This window comes from Xyrauchen texanus, chromosome 22, assembly GCF_025860055.1.
Source record: "Xyrauchen texanus isolate HMW12.3.18 chromosome 22, RBS_HiC_50CHRs, whole genome shotgun sequence".
Taxonomy (NCBI): Eukaryota; Metazoa; Chordata; class Actinopteri; order Cypriniformes; family Catostomidae; genus Xyrauchen; species Xyrauchen texanus.
In genome coordinates this window covers 872418-879917 of record NC_068297.1, presented here as the reverse complement: position 1 = coordinate 879917, position 7500 = coordinate 872418, and the positions used below count along the sequence as shown (strand labels likewise).

At 47.4% G+C, this 7500-nt stretch overlaps 1 protein-coding gene across 6 annotated transcripts in view; it reads left to right on the top strand.

Annotated features, from left to right (window-relative positions):
• LOC127662374 (apoptosis regulatory protein Siva-like) overlaps window positions 1-7500 on the top strand; it is a 66492-nt gene that overhangs the window by 46882 nt on the left and 12110 nt on the right. For 4 of the 6 annotated variants that reach the window (XR_007972876.1, XR_007972877.1, XR_007972878.1 and 1 more), the window contains exon 4: window positions 685-772. The exons of the other annotated variants lie outside the window; for them this stretch is intronic. The gene's annotated coding sequence lies outside the window, so the exon portion shown is untranslated. The remainder of the gene's footprint in view (window positions 1-684; window positions 773-7500) is intronic. 6 annotated transcript variants of the gene reach the window in all.

The following is a 7500-nucleotide window of genomic DNA, read 5'->3' as shown; positions in this document are numbered from 1 at the left end:
TATTCAACTCAAAGATGTGATGCTACAGTACTTGAAACTGCCGTTCTCTTGAGGAAGATGCAATTCATTGATGCATGTGAAGCTTTGCTAGGGGGCCCAAACTTCTTTTCTGGCCTGTCACAGTCGAAATGAGGCAAAGCTCGATGAATATCAGCGCGACAGACGTCTGCCGAGACAGATCCACGCTAGCGACAGAGGAACTGGACCAATTAAGGACAGCTTGCTCAGACCCCGCATGGGGTTAATATTCAACTCTTGTAATTAACAATAAATGACACTGTTCCTGGATATAACTCGTCAAACTGTCTCTGTCGTTTTTGACATGCTGCAGACTCCGCGGCTGTTTCGAGGTTTCTTTCTTCATCTTTAATTCCGCAACATCTGGCGCAGTGAGTCCAGCTCGTTCATCGGCACAGATTGATTTTGGTTGCCGTAGACGACGGCGGTTTTTGTCTGTTATCCGTTGGCTCTTTTGTGCTGTTTTGGAAACACATCTCTTGTCGTTTTGAGCTTAAAACTAAAATTAGATGCATTCTGATGTCATTCTTTCACTATGCATTATGCTAATAGTTCCACGTGTTGCATGATGGGAACTTTCTGAAAGTGGCCATTTTGGCTGCATAGATGTTCGTTTTCACTGTATATATTATATAAAGCCTGATCTCTCTCTCTCTCTCTCTAAAGACGTGGCGGCCACGGTATTTTGGCTATAAGGAGCGACCGCAGGATGTGGATGAACTCCAGACACCGTTAAATAACTTCTCAGTGGCACGTGAGTATCTCACCTAGACTTCACCTGACCGTACCGTGCCGTTGAGCAAAATGTGAGTAACATATACAGTACACGCATGTCCCAACTTAAAACTGTGCTCAAAACACTCATACACACACACACACACACTCACACACACACAGACTCATACACACACTCACTCACACACACACACACACACACACTCACACATACACACACTCATAGACACACTCACTCCACACACACACACACACACACACACAGACTCATACACACACTCACTCTCACACACACACACACACACACTCTCACACATACACACACTCATAGACACACTCACTCACACACTCATACACACACTCACACACACACTCATACACACACACTCACTCACTCACACACACACACACTCATACACACACAAACACACACACTCATACACACACTCACTCACACACACACTCATACACACACTCACACACTCACACACACACAGACTCATACACACACTCACTCACTCACACACACACACACACACACTCACTTACACACACACTCATATACACACACGCACTCACACACACACACACACTCACACACACACACACACACACACTCACACACACACACACTCATATACACACACTCACTCACACACACACACACACATACACACACACACTCACTCACACACACACTCATTTACACACACGCACTCACACACACACACACTCACACACACACACACTCACTCACACACACACTCATACACACACACACGCTCACACACACACACACACACACACTCACTCACACACACACTCACACACACACACACACACACACACACACACACACACACACACACACACACACACACACACACTCCTCCGCTCTCAGGCAGCCGGTCTCCTCCGTCCCCCGGCAGATGCGGCTGCTCCGTTGGGGTGGATGGTAGTGGCGAGGACTCTACTACGCCACATATGTCGAGGAGGCGAGAACCGTCTTGACAATATAAATCATAGTTTAATATAAAACTCAACCAAAAGACAGACACAAACACACAGGTGTCGGACAGCTGCCCGTAAATCTCTCTCTCTCTCTTCATCTTCTTTCGGCCTTTATCCCTCTCGAGGGTTAATTAGCCTGATTCCCGCCAGGCCACAATATATATTTAAAACATTGTTTTATGTTATATCAATTTAGGATGAAAAATGCACAAAAATGGAAGGGGGTGAATACTTTTTCACATCAATGTATATATGATGCCGCTCACATTAGCAAGTGATAATATCAGCCATGTCTCGAATCTGTACTTTATGTTGGCCATGACTGGACGTTTCTACGCCACGAGAGGTTCCGATTGACCCCCAACAGTTTTGGGTTTCCTCGAGGGACGCGCAGAACACATTCAACATACTTGGACCATCATCTCGCTTCATACCTCAGCAGAATTTCACCCCCCCATCCCGGCATAAGCCGTTGAAATGATTGAACGGACTAATTAGACAGCCATAATGTTTGTTCAAGAGAACGCTTCCTGCCTGACACTTGTGAAATATAGCGGTTATTAAGCGGCTGATCCTCATTATTTATCTCGGCGCTGGTTGCGGCGTTCTGGGCTGCCGATGAGCCCGGCTGGATCTCAGTGGTGGTCTCACCCGGGTCCTTTATCTATTCGACAGGCCGTTTGTGTCGTCTCCTCGCTGACACATGTCTCCAGCACGATGTCTCTGCGGCATATGTTTGCGGGCTGGCGGAATCGCTGCTGGATGTTCAGGCGGGATTGTGCTTCGTCGCGCTGAATGCAGAACTTTTCCTCTTCGAGTGAGCATGTTTGAGGGGAAAGAACACAGACACAGCTCATTTCGGTTGCTCTGAGCTTGAGCTTTTAACAGCTGATGACATTGTGCTCCTGGTTGTTGTTGGATGCATTTGTGCATTCATATTTTGTATGAGAGTGTAAAAAACAAAAGAGAGCTCCAGTGTTGGGTTTGAGTACACCTTAGTCGAGTCTGAGTCCGTGACGAGTCCATTAAAACAACAACAACAAACTATTCAATGACTTTAAAAATGTCATGTGGTGTAACGCTCAAATAAAATGTACTAAAACACTTTCCGTGCACCTTGAATACATACGAGTGTGAAAAATGGCACGGGACGTCACGGTTCGACTCGCCTCAACTCGACTCGCTTTACTTTTCTGAGCTTGCGTTTCCACTGCAGTTTAGTGCCGCCTCAACCAAGCGTGCCGCACAACTGAAGCCAAAACGTCTGGATCGCCCCCCGGTGGCTGGTCCTAGTATAGGTCATAAGCCCCGCCTCCCCATGTTATTCAACGGGACGTGAGACCAACTAAACAATTAAATTACACTTCACATATCTTTTTTCCAAAGATAGTTTCTGTCATTTACTGTCGTTTCTATCACGCTGATGTCATTTCAAGTGTTTGTTTTCAAAATAAGTTTGTTTTTAGTTATTTGAGGCTATAAAAACGCTGCTGTGACATCATGATTGACAGCTGTGATTGACAGGTTCTCTGAGCGAAGTAGTCACTGAAGCACCAACTGACTTTTTTTCGGGATCTTCGGAGGACTGAGGAGATTGGAGCTTTAAATGTAATATCTAAATTTCTATAATTAATTATTTCATAAGTCAAAAGTGCAGGGGCGTGTGCTTGTGATTGATTCAGCGAGAGTGAGGGCGGGGCCTTGATTTCGCTGCTTTACTTCCTGCTCACTACTGCGCAGGTCTGGTCCAGAAATCGCAACTGCGCAGACTCAAGTCCCAAGATGTCAGCGCCATATCGGGACACTGGCGGCTTCAGTTCTCACCAATGGAAAAGAGCGAAGGGGCGTCGGCCATCTTTTTTTACAATCTATGGCCCCAACGTGGGTGAGGCGGCACAATTATAGGCTGATCGCCATAGTTGCGTCGCCTCAACTGCCGTGACATCATCATAAACATGACACTAAACCATAAACAATACCATGAGCGCTAGCTGTTATGGGGCTTTTCCACTCCATGGTACGACTCGACCCGACCCGTTTTTTTTGGGGGGTTTTCCTCTGTGGATCGCACCTGGTACCTGGTACTTTCTTTAGTAGCATCTCGGTTGAGGTTCCAAGCGAGCCAAATGTGACATCATAACCCTGCAGATCACTGATTGGTCAGGGAGAATCGTCACTAGCGGCGTCACTGGATTTCCGACACGCGACATCAACCCGCTAGTTTGAAAGTTAGCACCAGCGATAGCAGTATCATTTGTTCGGTATCAAAAATGGCTGTGCGCAAAACCACACCGTGGTCAATAAACGAGGTGTAGACGTTCATCTCGGTAGCAACGAACGAAACGAAACAGTCTCTCAGGAAGTGTCTCAGCTGTTGGACGCACACGCTACCACCGGACCGACCAACAGTGCAGGGAAATGTTAAAAACACTTAAAAGTGACGACAGAACCATCAAAGAAACGTAGAAGTGGTTTGACCTAATGGACGCTCTCTAGACCGGCGAGCAATGGGACGGAGAGTGCCCTGGACTCGGTCACGGCGTTGTTGGAGTCCATGATGGAGGATGGGACGTTTTGTTACGCTAACTCTGTACTCCGCTTGAAAGCTTCACTTTATTTAGTTGAGCAGCTACTGAAAAGCTTCTTAAACAACCAGCCCAATTGAACTGTTACACGTGTGTAAAATCACCATGAACAACTGTTTATGCAGCACAATGAGCTAGCAGCTAACAGCTAGCGCTCGTGTTATTGTTTATGGTCAGTTTGTGTTGCGTTTAAGATGATGTCACGGCAGTAGAGGTGGCGTAACTATGACGATCAGCCTATAATCCCGCCCACGTTGAGGCGGCACTAAACTGCAGTGGAAACGCAAACTCAGAAAAGTAAAGCGAGTCGAGTTGAGGTGAGTCAAACCGTAATGTGCAGCGGAAAAGTGCCATTAGCTGCTAGCTCATTGTGCTGCATAAAGCAGTTGTTCATGGTGATTTTACTCAAGTGTAACAGTTAAATTGGTTGTTTTAGAAGCTTCCAGTAGCTAGTCGACTAAATGAAGTGAAGCTTTCAAGCAGAGTATAGAGTTAGCGTAACAAAACGTCCCATCCTCCATCGTGGATCAACGCCAGTCCAGCGCGCTCTCCATCCCTTGGTCGCCGGTTTATTTAGCGTCAATTTGGTCGACCCACTTCCACTTTTCCTTGACGGTTCAGTCGTCACTTTAGTGTTTTTAACATTTCCCTACACTGTTGGTCGGTCCAGTGGTAGCCATGTGCGGCCAACAGCTGAGACACTTCCTGAAAGACATTTTAGTTTCGCTCATCGCTAACTTCACACAGTCATGAGGGTCTAAAGCACGGCTGGACTGGGAAGAGAAATCGGCCCGGGATTTGACATAGCAACTGGCCTAAAACTTGTTAGGGGTGTGTGGGGAGGGGGTGGTGGAGCCAAAAGTTGTTGTTCGCTGTCCTTTTCTGCAGATCGCGGCACCGTTTTGTGGTCCGTTCTGCGTAACGCGGTGGCTCATTTTAGCTTAGATAGCCAGTCCGCCCCTGATTGGCCCCAAAGTGCATTGGCCCACCGGGAAAATGCCCGGTATGCCAGATTACCAGTCCAGCCCTGGTCTAAATGGTTCTGCTCTTGTTTTAGGGTTTTTGTCAACATAAACAACAAAACCACAGGTGACACCTCACGACTTTAATCGTATTTTAAAACACAATTATCTCACTGCTTTATTATTATTTCTTATAATGCCTCCACTTCTGGGACCGTCATCTTATCACGCGGAGACTCACAGCATGTGGAGACTCATGCTACTCTCCACGATCCACACACAACTCACCACACGCCCCATCGAGAGAACCACTAATCACGACCACGAGGAGGTTACCCCATGTGACTCTACCCTCCCTAGCAACCGGGCCAGTCAACTGGACAGAACTAGAAAATAGCCTCGAGCGCATCACCGGCATTCGCGTGCTACGTCTATATCATAACGCGCTGCGCATCAACACTATATATTTACTTATTTAACGCAGCCTTTTGTATTCACAAAGCTTTAGCATGTCTGCAAGTGGCTTTGACTAAAATGCTCGAGTCATATGGACTACTTAAATGGTGCTTTCATGGTTCTTTTATGTCATTGTTGGAGCTTGACAGTAACGAGTGTGTGTAGTGAGAATTGGAGCAGCTCCAGTGTGACCGCCGTTGTTCCCTTCTGAGTGTCCAGATCAAGATGAATGATGTTAACAGTCATTTATCTCTGTGTGTGTGTGTCTCCGGTGTGGCTTCCTCTGGATGTGTCCAGAATGTCAGCTGATGAAGACAGAGCGGCCCAAATCCAACACATTCATCATACGCCGCCTGCAGTGGACCAGTGTCATTGAGCGCACCTTCCACGTGGAGCGCCCCGAGGAATGGTCACACACCTGTGTACTTGCTCTTTGATTGCAGAGTGAAAGTATACATGGAGCTGACTAGATATACAGTGACATGCCAATCACATGTAAGCCGTTGCTTTATAAGTCCGCTCACAATCACATTGCTGTTTCAGTGTGCTAATACGGCAACCTCCTCCACCCCAGCACCACAGTTTAGTCCCGTCCCGCACGGGGGTAGTCCTCGCCCCTGCCTCCTATCTCCGGCGGGATGTGACGGTTCCGAGTACAACTTCTTCGGACTGCCGGACGGGGCTTACGCCAAAGAGAGACATCACATTTCTGTTTTATATAAATCAAATAAACGTCGTCTTAAATTTCGCTCATGTCTGCGAGACTTCCTGATAGATCGGTTATCGTCAGCAATCTAGTTAATGATAGTTGCTGTTAGTAAAAAAATTTTAAGTCCTTAATCTGGTGAATATAGAGGCTATAAAAGCTTAATTTGGTTTATAGTTTAATATTGAGCATTGTAACGAAGCCAAGTCTCTGTCATTTTAAAATAAGAGTCCCGAAACAAGTTCGTAAGTGTATTTCGGGCTTGTTCATAGCACTGCGTTATGCTCCAAATGTTCTTTTTTTCTGGCCTTGTGGTGGCGTAGCGACTCGCCTCAATCCGGATGGCGGAGGACGAATCTCAGATGCCTCCACATCTGAGACCGTAAATCAGCGTATCTTATCACATGGCTCGTAAATTAGATCAAAGTTACTCCTTGCAAACTATTTCCTATGAATTAGGACAGGTGATCTGGGAGTGTCCACGCTAACACGGAGACGTAGCGCTTGTGAAGGCCCACGCCATCCACCACGGTAATCTATGCACAACACACCACACGTCCCACTGAGAGCTACCCTCCCTAGCAACCGGGCCAATTTGGTTGCTAAGGAGACCTGGCTGGAGTCACTCACCACACGCCCCACCGAGAGCGAGAACCACATTATAGCGACCACAAGGAGGTTACCCCACGTAACTCTACCCTCCCTAGCAACCAGGCCAATTTGGTTGCTGAGGAGACCTGGCTGGAGTCACTCACCACACGCCCCACCGAGAGCGAGAACCACATTATAGCGACCACAAGGAGGTTACCCCATGTAACTCTACCCTCCCTAGCAACCGGGCCAATTTGGTTGCTAAGGAGACCTGGCTGGAGTCACTCACCACACGCCCCACCGAGAGCGAGAACCACATTATAGTGACCATGAGGAGGTTACCCCATGTGACTCTACCCTCCCTAGCAACCGGGCCAATGTGGTTGCTAAGGAGACCTGGCTGGAGTCACTCACCACACGTCCCACCAAGAGCGAG